This window comes from Zalophus californianus, chromosome 1 (genome assembly GCF_009762305.2).
Source record: "Zalophus californianus isolate mZalCal1 chromosome 1, mZalCal1.pri.v2, whole genome shotgun sequence".
NCBI classification, from domain to species: domain Eukaryota; kingdom Metazoa; phylum Chordata; class Mammalia; order Carnivora; family Otariidae; genus Zalophus; species Zalophus californianus.
Window position 1 is genome coordinate 16,259,437 of NC_045595.1, and position 10,716 is coordinate 16,270,152.

The window sequence follows — 10,716 nt, forward strand, 5'->3', positions numbered from 1 at the left end:
TATAATTGTCTTTCTCTGATTGACTTATTTCACTTAGCATAATACCCTCTAGTTCCATCCACATCGCTGCAAATGGCAAGATTTCATTTTTTGATGGCTGCATAATATTCCAGTGTGTGTGTGCGTGTGTGTGCGCGCACGCGCGCGCGTGTGTGTGTGTGTGTGTGTACCACATTTTCTTTATCCATTCATCTGTCAGTGGACATCTGGGCTCTTGCTCTTTCCATAGTTTGGCTACTGTGGACATTGCTGCTATGAACATTGGGGTGCAGGTGCCCCTTCCAATCACTACATTTGTATCTTTGGGGTAAATACCCAGTAGTACAATTGCTGGGTCGTAGGGTAGCTCTATTTTCAACTTTTTGAGGAACAGCCATACTGTTCTCCAGAGTGGCTGCACCAGCTTGCATTCTCACCAGCAGTGTAGGAGGGTTCCCAAAAGGCAAATTTCTATCATCTATAGAAAGTTGTAGAAGACAAGGACACCCCCTTTTTTTCCCAATGCATTGTAAAGGGGATGGAGTATTCCCTGGAAAAAAATTCTAACTAAATTTCTCCAACAAGAGAGCTTAATAAATTACGTTTTCTCCATACCTTGCAAGTATTTTAACTTGCAAAAGAGAAAATGTTCACAATATATTTTGTTGTAAACCAGGTGATAAAACTATGTATTTTAAAACTGCATTGTATATGTGAGTATGCCCAGTAAAAATGGGAAATCTATTGACCAAAGTGTGAACTGTGGTTATTTCTGGGCTTTGCTGTGACAAGTGCTTTGCAGTGGTGGGTTTTTCCCCTTTGTACTTTGTGTTTCCCACAGTGAGGGTGGGTTGCATCTGTTTTCATGGGGAAAGCCAGGACTACATCAGGCTCAAAACTTAAGTAACTAGAAGAGCCAAGAGCGCAGACTCAGTGTTGTTTCTGGCTTTGGTGTGTGTTCTCTGCTGTGAAGGACAACATTTGCTTCCATCATTTAGGTACCACTTGGTCCCCAATTCTTGTTTCTCCAAATTAATGCCCTGCAGATGCAAAGTTCCAAAGGTGCATCCTAAAGAGCTCAGAGCATGGGGGTGGGCTGCTCAGTGTGGAAGGAAGGCTGGTCTAGCCACTTACTTGTGGGGGCGGGGGGGCGTGGAACCGAGTGTCCCAGCCCAGCCTGCAACCGGGGTGTGTCCCTACACCACAGTGTTGTTAGAATAACATAAACTAAAATAGAGCACTAGTACAAAAATTCTCAACAAATGGCACAATTCTTCCCTTTCTACCTGCCTGTTTACCAGAGTGGTTTTTGCCCAGAAATGGAAATTCATAAAAGGAAAAGGCAACTTCAGAATATTGAAAAGCGCTTCTCATTTGCATGCAAATAACCTGAAACCGCTCTGCAGGTGAGGCTGGGCCAGTGTTTTCCAAACCTGGGCATTCACACGTCACCTCAGTTTGGGCCACGATATCCGTACTTAATTTTTTTAATATCAACTCATTTTTTTATTGTGGTAAAATACACATAACATAAAAGTTGGCATTGCAACCATTTTTAACTACAAAGTTTGGTGGCTTTCAGTACGTCCACATCGCTGGGCAACCGTCCCCACCATCCCTCTCCAGAACTTTTTCATCTTCCCAAATTGAAAGTTTACCCATTAAAGAGTAACTCCCCATTCCCCTCCCTGCCCCTAGCCCCTGGGAGTTGAATCTACTTTTTGTGTCCTTGAATTTGACTATTCCAGACACCTCCCATAAGTGGAGCCATAAATATGACTGGCATATTTTGCTTAGCATAATGTCTTCCAGGCTCATCCATGTAGGGGCATGGGTCAGAACTTCATTCCCCACGTTAAGGTGGAACAATATTCCATGGTATGTATGTTATCATTCATCCACCCATGGACATTTGGGTTGTTTCCCCCTCTTAGCAACTGAATAATGTGCTGTGAACATTGGTGTACCTGTTCACATCCCTGCTTTCAGTTCTTTTGTGTATCTCCTCACAAGCAGAATTGCAGGATCATATGGCAATCCTCTGCTTTGATTTTGTGAAGAACCACCATTCCTGTTTTCACGGTGGCTTCACCATTTTGCAGTCCCACCTGCGGTGCACAGCAGCTCCAATTTCTCCACATCCTCACCAGCACTAGCTGCTGCCTGGGTTTCACTTTGTTTTGCTTTTTTAAGACTAGCCATTTTTCGTGGGTGTGGAGTAGTATCTCACTGTGACCTTGATTTTCATTTCCCTAACGATGAATAATGTTGAGCGTCTTTTCATGTTCCAATCGGCCATCAAGTCATTTTCTAAAATGCTTTTTACCGGTCCAAAGCAAATTGTGAAGTCCTGGACAATTTACACAAGGCCTGAAATGTAAAAGCAATAATAACGAATAGTAACCATGGTCACCTGTGCACCATCTCTAATCATGAACCACACACGTACATTTTGGGAAATGGTGCTCCAGAGGAGGCAAAAGATGTAGCTCCTACCTTCAAAAGGCTTACAGGCTCCTCAAAGCAAAGCGTCCATGTGATAAGGACAGTTCCGGCCAACACGCCCAGCAACTGGGGGAATAAGTATCAGGGTCCCGAGGAGGGGATCCAGGTGTCCATCGCAATCAGCCCCTTCCTGCTGTGGATTCACTTCCTCCAGGATTCCGACCAGTCCTGGGGGAACTTTAAAGGAGTAGCGGGCCAGGCTGCAGTCTCCAACACTGCAAATGACCTCGGGGCATAGCTGATAACACAGTCCTCTCCTTCCTCCTCCACCCATTCTAACATTACCTCACCCTGAGTTGTCACTGCTGATGCTTTATATGGCTCACCTGGTGGAGTGACGAGACCCTTGTCCCCAAGGTCTGTGCCCCTGACCACCCTGCCCTTCTCAACTGTGGCCACAGTATTTGCCCATTGACCATCTAGTTGGGCAGGGAGGACCCAGATCTGCCCCAGGGAATCACCTGGGCTTTGGACCCTCCACAGAAGCCAATTGTTAGGTGTTCTGTCCTGGAGAGGAAGCATCTCCTTGTTCAAGGTGGTCCCCTTTGAGGGCAATTCCCAATGAGATGCAGCTATGAGCCAACACTCCTTTCTGATTTATCCGACAGGAAGTCCTGCCTCCTGGGTGCGTTCTTCCTCCCCACCGCCTTTGTGCACGCGCACACACACACACGCACGCACACGCACACACACACGCGCGCGCGCACACACGCACACACACACACACACACTGCATGGGTCTAGCTGCTTCAGTAACAGTAAATAATTAGTTCCCTACTTACATTTCCTGTGGTCCATAATTACTTATCCTTCTGCCTTATGTTATTTTATGGAACCGTGCACATATCATTTCACCTCAGGACTTAGCTGACAATGTTCAGCAAGTAATCATGCAACAATTGACAGTTAATTGCTTCCTTCGCTTCACAGCTTAGACATTCATCGGGGACCATGAGCTAGTCCCAATTATTAGCCAATATTCTCTAGGGATCTCTCTCTCCCTGCAACAAGGTTCTAAAACAAAAACAAGAAAAAAAGGGACGGGGGAATTCAGGGAGTCTGACTACCCCACACTTTTCCTGCAAGAAGGCCTCCCATCCTGAGTGCCCCCACATAGAGGGTGCCAGTCCTCATTCCCTTCCCTCACTGGGCGGTAAAAGGGGCAGCAGGAACACAGCCACTCTGGGCCGGCAGGGGCTCTCCAGGTGCCTTGAGGCAGGAAGAACACATGTACAGGAGACCTCGCTGTGTGGGCTTGGAGCTACTTTTTTCTTTTAAAGCTTCAATTTAAAAAATTTCCAAAACTAACAAAATCATTTGGCGCTACGTTGCCTGTACCACCTTTGGAAGAATATTCAGCTGTACCAATTTTGTAAACTAGACACATGCATTTCTTTGATGAAAAAAAGCGGGGGAGCCACCTGAGTGGTGCAGTCGGTTAACCATCGGACTCTTGGTTTCAGCTCAGGTCATGATGTCAGGTTGTGAGCTCCTTGTCGGGCTCTGCGCTCAACGCAGAATTGGCTTGAGTTTCTCCTGCCCTCTCCTTTTGCCCCTCCCCTCCACACTCTCTCTCTCTCACAAATAAATAAATCTTTTTTTAAAAAGGCATGAAAGACTAACCCTGTTTATTGAAGAAGCCAACAGGAGAGAAAGGGAAGGCCCTGGGGAGGGCAGAATAAGAGCCAAGGCAGGGCAGGGCAACTCAAGGACAAGGTGAGGCACTACACCAACTCTTGGCTAAGGAAAGGGCCAAGAGCAGTCCTGATGAGCATCCAAGGACCAGGTGGAGGAAGAAGGAACAGCCCCTGAGAAGACTTAAAGGTGGAAGAAGCTTCCAGAAGGGCATCAGTCATACTAAGCCTGACAGAGAAGTCAGGAGGGAACAGATGTGAACCCCAATTTAATCAGTAGAGGCAACCCAGGACACACAATAGCAAAGCATCCTGGACCCCACTGACCACCCCATGACTGACAACTTCATGGGCCGCTCAAGGAGCACAGCAAGGACAATTCCACATTCTAAAAGCTGGCATAGATTTTGATAGGCCTTAAGAAGTCATGAATTTTAAAAATGTAACACCTCCCCTCTCCTCCCCACCCCCCCCAAAGCGCTGGCCGAAGGGCTGGCCCTGTATAATTCAAGCATCTTACATCTGGGAAGTGAAATGATCTGGGGCTCCCCCAACCCTTCCCAATTTTCCTATCCCTCCCACGCCCACCACCCCAGGATGGACCACTCTATGAGCTGAACCCCCGCCCCAACAGTCCTCTCTCAGAGATCCTATAACACTCCATCATGCTGATTTGTTTTCATGTCTGCCCCCCCCCCGACTGATCCATGAGCATCCTCAGCACCTGTGAGCCAATGGGGGTGGGGGACCCAAAGCTGCTCCTTAGAGCTATGCATGAGGACAGAAAGACAGAAGAAGAGAGGGAGGGAAGGAAGTAGAGGGGGAGGAAGGCAAGCAGGGAGTCCTTCTTTATCTTTTCCTTAAACAGCTACACTTTATAGGACAACTAGCACGTCTTGAGACCATCTCCTACATCTCCTCTTGGAGGGAAGATGATAAAGAAAAAAAAAGAAGAAGGCAGAATGCCATTTGGCCAAAGGAGTCCTCAGCATGACCTGGCACTTCGTCAGAGGAGGAAGCCCTCTCCAATTCTAGTTGCCTCCAGGAGTCTCTGAGCTTCCTTGCAGACTTGGCCAGCTTTGCCCGCTAGGTCAACCCCTATCTGAAAACAGAAAAAATAAAAAATAAAAAATAAATGGAGAAATGAGAACAGAAGAGGGAGCTCACAGTCTTCTCTTAAGTGATACAGCACTTCTAAATGACACAATTATTTCTTGCACTGAGTGTATGATGTAAGTTTTCTGCACAGATTATCCCCCGTTGCATACAGAGAGACCTCCATAGCGGAGACCAACACTAGCAATTGAAGTGTGAAATTACCTAATCCCAAATCATTCAGGTTTCTTTTTTAGTTGGAAAAAAAAAAAGGCAAGGACTACAGACTAGATAAATCAGCACGTAATCAATGACAATCAGAAAATCTGACAATCATTATTGTAGGATTTTATCTTCAAAAAAGTCAAACCGACTTTCTGGATTTACCAGACCAGCCCAGCAAAACAAAACCGACGCTATGAAAAGAAAACCCAACTCTCATTTGGTGTTGTAAAAAAGCAAGCCGTCGATTTCTCTGTAGTAGTTGGAGGTATTTGGATAAAAGCTGTTTCCCCCTCCAAAGGGTGTCCAGGGACCACAAGTTTTACAAATGCATCAGTTAGAAATGTCAACAGCCTCACAGGACACAAGATGGCCTCAGTTAGGTCGTTTGCCTGAGACCTTTCCCTTCTCTCTCCACTCATGGTTGCTCACAGTGAGTAGCACCTAGCCCCAGACCGGAGCCAACTCCGTCTGCCTAGGCACAGCCTCCCCAAGGGCATCTATCACCCCAAGTCCAAGGCACCTCCCTCTCTGGGCGGGGGAAGGAGGAGGTAAGTCCACAAAGGGGAATAATAAGCAATAGCTTTGCAACGCCATGAGCCCCTAAAAGCCCCATGTAGGAAGCATTGGGTGATAGCAATTGGGTGATACCTTCCTGCCTGACCCCTGTGTTTCCCTCCAGCCTGGGAGACACGTGGAAGCTCATCCTCTTCCGGGCCAAGTCACTCAGAGCAGCTCTCAGGAGCCGGTTCGGAATTCAGCTGTGAATAATATGGCTTCCGAGGACGGGAAGTACAGCTGCCTGGTGCTCCAGGTCTCCAGAGCTGGCAACCAACCTAGGGTGGGCAGATTTGGACCCATGTGACCCTCCTCCCACACAGGGCCACGTTCCCAGCCCCCAGCCTCCTTCCTTGAAACTGCATTTTGAGTTGATTGATGTTCTTTGAAATGGATGTGGCTCTTCCCTGGCTTCTGCCAGTCACTGGGGTGGGTACTCTCACTAGTTGTCCTAACCACCCCCTTAGACATGGCCATAAATAGATCAGTATATACACACGGCATACACACACGTATGCCCATTCATACGTGCTCCTGGGGATCATGTATCAGCTCGCGCAATTTGTACTGAAGGGCTCGTTTCCCCTTTGGACCTGAAGGAAAGCAAGGGAGCCCTTCCCTGGCACACGGGGAGACAACCCTCCTTCTTGGGTCCAGCCTCTTCTGGGAAGAGGAGTGGAAAGAAAGAAGGGTCTTTAAAGAGATGGAGGAGAGCAGGGAGCCGCAGACACACCTTCTCAGGCTGCCAAGAGCTGGCCCGCCCAAACGTTGGTCTTCTTCCCAGCACAGTGGGTTTGGACTCCCTGCCTAAAAGCAAATCTCAGCCCTGCCCTGTACTAGCAAGCCGGGTAATGGCCTGTGCTTGTTGCTTGAAGGCGGAATGAGGGCATGGGCTGGTGTGTAAGTGGTGCTCAGTCAACGCTTTGAAAGGGAAGGGAGGGGGCAGGTCCAACCACGGCTTCCCAGTAATCCCCAGCCTCTTCCCGGAAGCCTCTTCCCGGAAGCCTCTTCCCGGAAGCCTCTTCCCGGAAGCCTCTTCCCGGAAGCCTCTTCCCGGAAGCCTCTTCCCGGAAGCCTCTTCCCGGAAGCCTCTTCCCGGAAGCCTCTTCCCGGAAGCCTCTTCCCGGAAGCCTCTTCCCGGAAGCCTCTTCCCGGAAGCCTCTTCCCGGAAGCCTCTTCCAACCACGTTCCCGCGGCCTTGCCACCGCGCCTGCGCGGAACGCCTGTCGCCCAATCACTGGGCAGCATCGAGCGCGCGCCCTGGTTCTAAAGCAATGCTTTTGGGAAAGAGATTGGGTTCTCATAATAATTGGATTATTAAGAGAGTTTATCTTTTCGGGCGCCTGGGTGGCTCAGTTGGTTAAACAACTGCCTTCGGCTGGGATCGTGATCCTGGAGTCCCGGGATCGAGTCCTGGGCCACCCCCCCCCCCCCCGCTCAGCGGGGAGTCTGCTTCTCCCTCTGACCCTCCTCCCTCTCATGCTGTCTCTCATTCTCTCTCTCTCTCTGATAAATAAATAAAATCTTTAAAAAAAAAGTTTATCTTTTCTTTTGTTCCTCCCCTTTATTTATTTATTCTCTTGCAGTTGTTTTGGCAAAACATTTCCGAGTTGGACACACACACAGTATTGTTGAGTGACTTGAGTTCCACCTCTCTGGGCTGCTCACCCATCACCCAGCGCCCTTCAGCTCCACTCTACAGGCGTGGCCTGCGGTGGCCCATCTGACCCAGGCTGCGGCCGACCCCATGGGCTTTTCTGTGTCCGGCTTTCAGCTCAGTAGATATTTGGACTAAAAGCCGATAGATGATTTCCCTATTTCGGGAGTATCTCACTTTTTGTGGCTCTTGCCGAAAAACGATGTTTGCACCTGCCCAAGCCCGCAGCCCCAGCAGGGAGGCGGGGTTTGTTCTTCCCCGAGGTGAGGGTGGACACCGGCCCAACTCCTGGCTCCTGTCAACCAAGCTGGCCCCAGGGACATGCAGTGAGCTCCCCTTGCAGCTGGAGGCAGGGGTGCAGCCGGCTGTCTGGAATTGTGCTCCCGGACTCCAGCGTTCCTCCCCTGAATTCAGCACCCCGGCTGTGGGCTGCCCATTGGCATGCGTGTCGGGGTCCCCTCAGCGAAGACCCTTCCTCACCATTTGGGGCCCCACTGAACTGTTATCTTCTCAGAGACACCTCTCCCCCCCCCCCCCCCCCACTGCACTAAGGTCCCTCCCCTGAGACACCTTCTATCCCGGGGTCTCGTCTTTGTCCTCATGTGGGTCGGCCATAGGAAATCATCACACTCTGGTGATCTGTGTCCATCCACCTGGACTAAGCTTTTCAGGAGGGCTGAGGTCTTGTATCTTGTGTGCTATGTCTAGAAATATGCCTAGCACCTAGCAGAGGACCAGCAAATCTTTGTTAAAAGTAAGTGAAAGAGGACTGCCTTAGATTGTTATATGTCAGGGTTCCATGTTTACAGAGCTTTACTTCTTCAATCAGGCTTCCAATTGTTTATTCCGCTACATGATAAGACAGTGTTAGAGCCGCTGACCCCGCCGAAGCCCTAAGCGTGCGGAAGCGGGGAGGCAGGTGGCCCAAGGTCACACACGGCATCACCACATTACAGGGGGTGTAAGGACCGAGCATCCGCCAAGTCCCGAGCATCCGCCAAGTCCCGCCGGACCCGGGAGAGGCCAGACCTGGCACAAGGTGAGGAGTCAGGAAGTCCGCTTGTTTGGAGGGGAGGGTGAGTCAGGCCTCGGGGACTCAGTTCTGTCCCTGCTTCTGAACTGAGTGACTCAGGGTCCTGCCTGTGCTGCTGCTTTTGTTAGGAGTTAATTGGACACTTAGGGAGTCGGGGCCAGGGTCCCCAACAAGAAATCAGGGAGCTGGGACAGCTCAGACAAAACCGTCCTAGCGTCCTGTTTTACAGCTTCGACAAGACCACAACAGCATCCTGTGGAGCAGCCTCTGCAGGAGTGACTTTTGCAAAACATCCTGAAACAAAACAATGAACCGTAAACATTGGTCACTAACACAAGGTGAGGCAGTTCGTCTCCAGATGGCAGCCCAAAAGACCAGCAACACGGGAACAATAACCCGAGATGTAGACCGGTGCATGATCAAAGCCCTGATTGGGGCACACCTTAGCGGCCAGTCCACAGGGGCCCACACTCAGGATGCTCAAGATAGTTCCTCAAAAGAGCTTACAAAACCCCCTAGATTTGAACGCCAAAATGGCAACCCTCTCGGGTCCCCTCCCTCTCCAAGAGCCTTGTGCTATCGCTCAATAAACTTTGCTTTGCTACCCACCACTCTTCGTTCTGGTCTCTTTGTTCTTCGAAGCATCGTGACCAAAAACTGTGGGCACTAAAGGAACAAAAAGCCTGTAACACTTTCACCTGCAAAGGGATGATAAAAAGACCCTGCCTGGCAGGACATGCATGAGAATGAGGAGAAACAGGTGGAACGTGCCTGGCATAGCAGCGGTCCTTGGTAAATCCGCTGGCCTACCTTTACCTTCCCTGCACAGAAAACCAGTCTTTAAGAGGCAAAGACCATCAGTGAAATTTGTGAGCTCGCCAATATAGAGCCCGGTGTATTGCGCGGATAAGAGGAGGAAGTGGGTGCGGCATTCAGAGCCAGGATGCGGGGCAGTGCACAGCGTGGACTACGGGCCCCTTAATGCCCAGAGCTGAGCCTCCCACTGCAAGGAACACGGAGGTGGAAGGAAACTCAGAGAAGTCAGAAGAAAGTTTTGTGTCCCCTCCGTCCCTCCCTGGCCATGAGGCCTGGAGCACATCACGTCACTTATCAGTTACTTACCGATGCATCGAGACTGGCTGATGCGCTGGCTCCAAAATCTCTGTGACCCTGACTTCTCCTGCTTCTTGAAGCATGTTGGAACTACCTGCAAGACAGACTCCCACTTTTAGCCTAGGACCACTGAGCAGACGCCATCCCCTTTCTCCGCCCTCTCCCCTGAGTTCCCAAACCTGACAATGTTTTCTGGACGCTTCTCCGGGCGTTTTTCCTTCCTGTTTCCTGCCTGGCTTCTTAGACTGCTTACTTTTTCTGCTTACTGTGCTTCTCCCAAACTCACATCACCTTCGTGGCCCCAACTTCTCTCATTGGAATTTTCTGTCCATATTACACTTTCTCCCCTCTTTTCAGAGCGAGATCGGGATGCTGTTCTCGTCCCCGGAACCCAGGGTCCCAGCCTTCCGGTGCCCCTCGCTCAAAGCGCCTGGCACTGGGACCAATCTTCAACCATGCTGAGGCTTCTCTGACTCTACGCAGACTCCTTTCAGCTGTGTCCTGGAACGTGAACTAGAAGGGGGTCTGCTGGCAAGTGGCTGTTATGATTTTCTTTCCTCTGCCGTCTATCATTCTCCCAGGTTTCTGTATTTGTAGGTTTGCTGGAAATGGGCTGGTAAACTGTGGCCATCTGCGGAGGGGCTGGAAAGAGCACCCCGAGCATGAGGACCAGGGACCGCTGTCCTAGCTGTGAAGTCCTGGAGCAAGTCAGTCCTCTGGTGCAGATCTCTCTGGCTCCCCAGTGGTTGGCAAAATGGGGGGACCCTTCCAGGGCCCACCCCACTCCGGGCAGCAGACATTCCGCCTTCTTCGGGGAAGGACAGGGTGGCCAGCTTGGACTTTGCCTCACACCTAGAGGAGAGGCAAGCCTTCCCCTTGTCTTCTGGCCCACTGCCTCTGGCCCACCTGGAAGCTTGGGG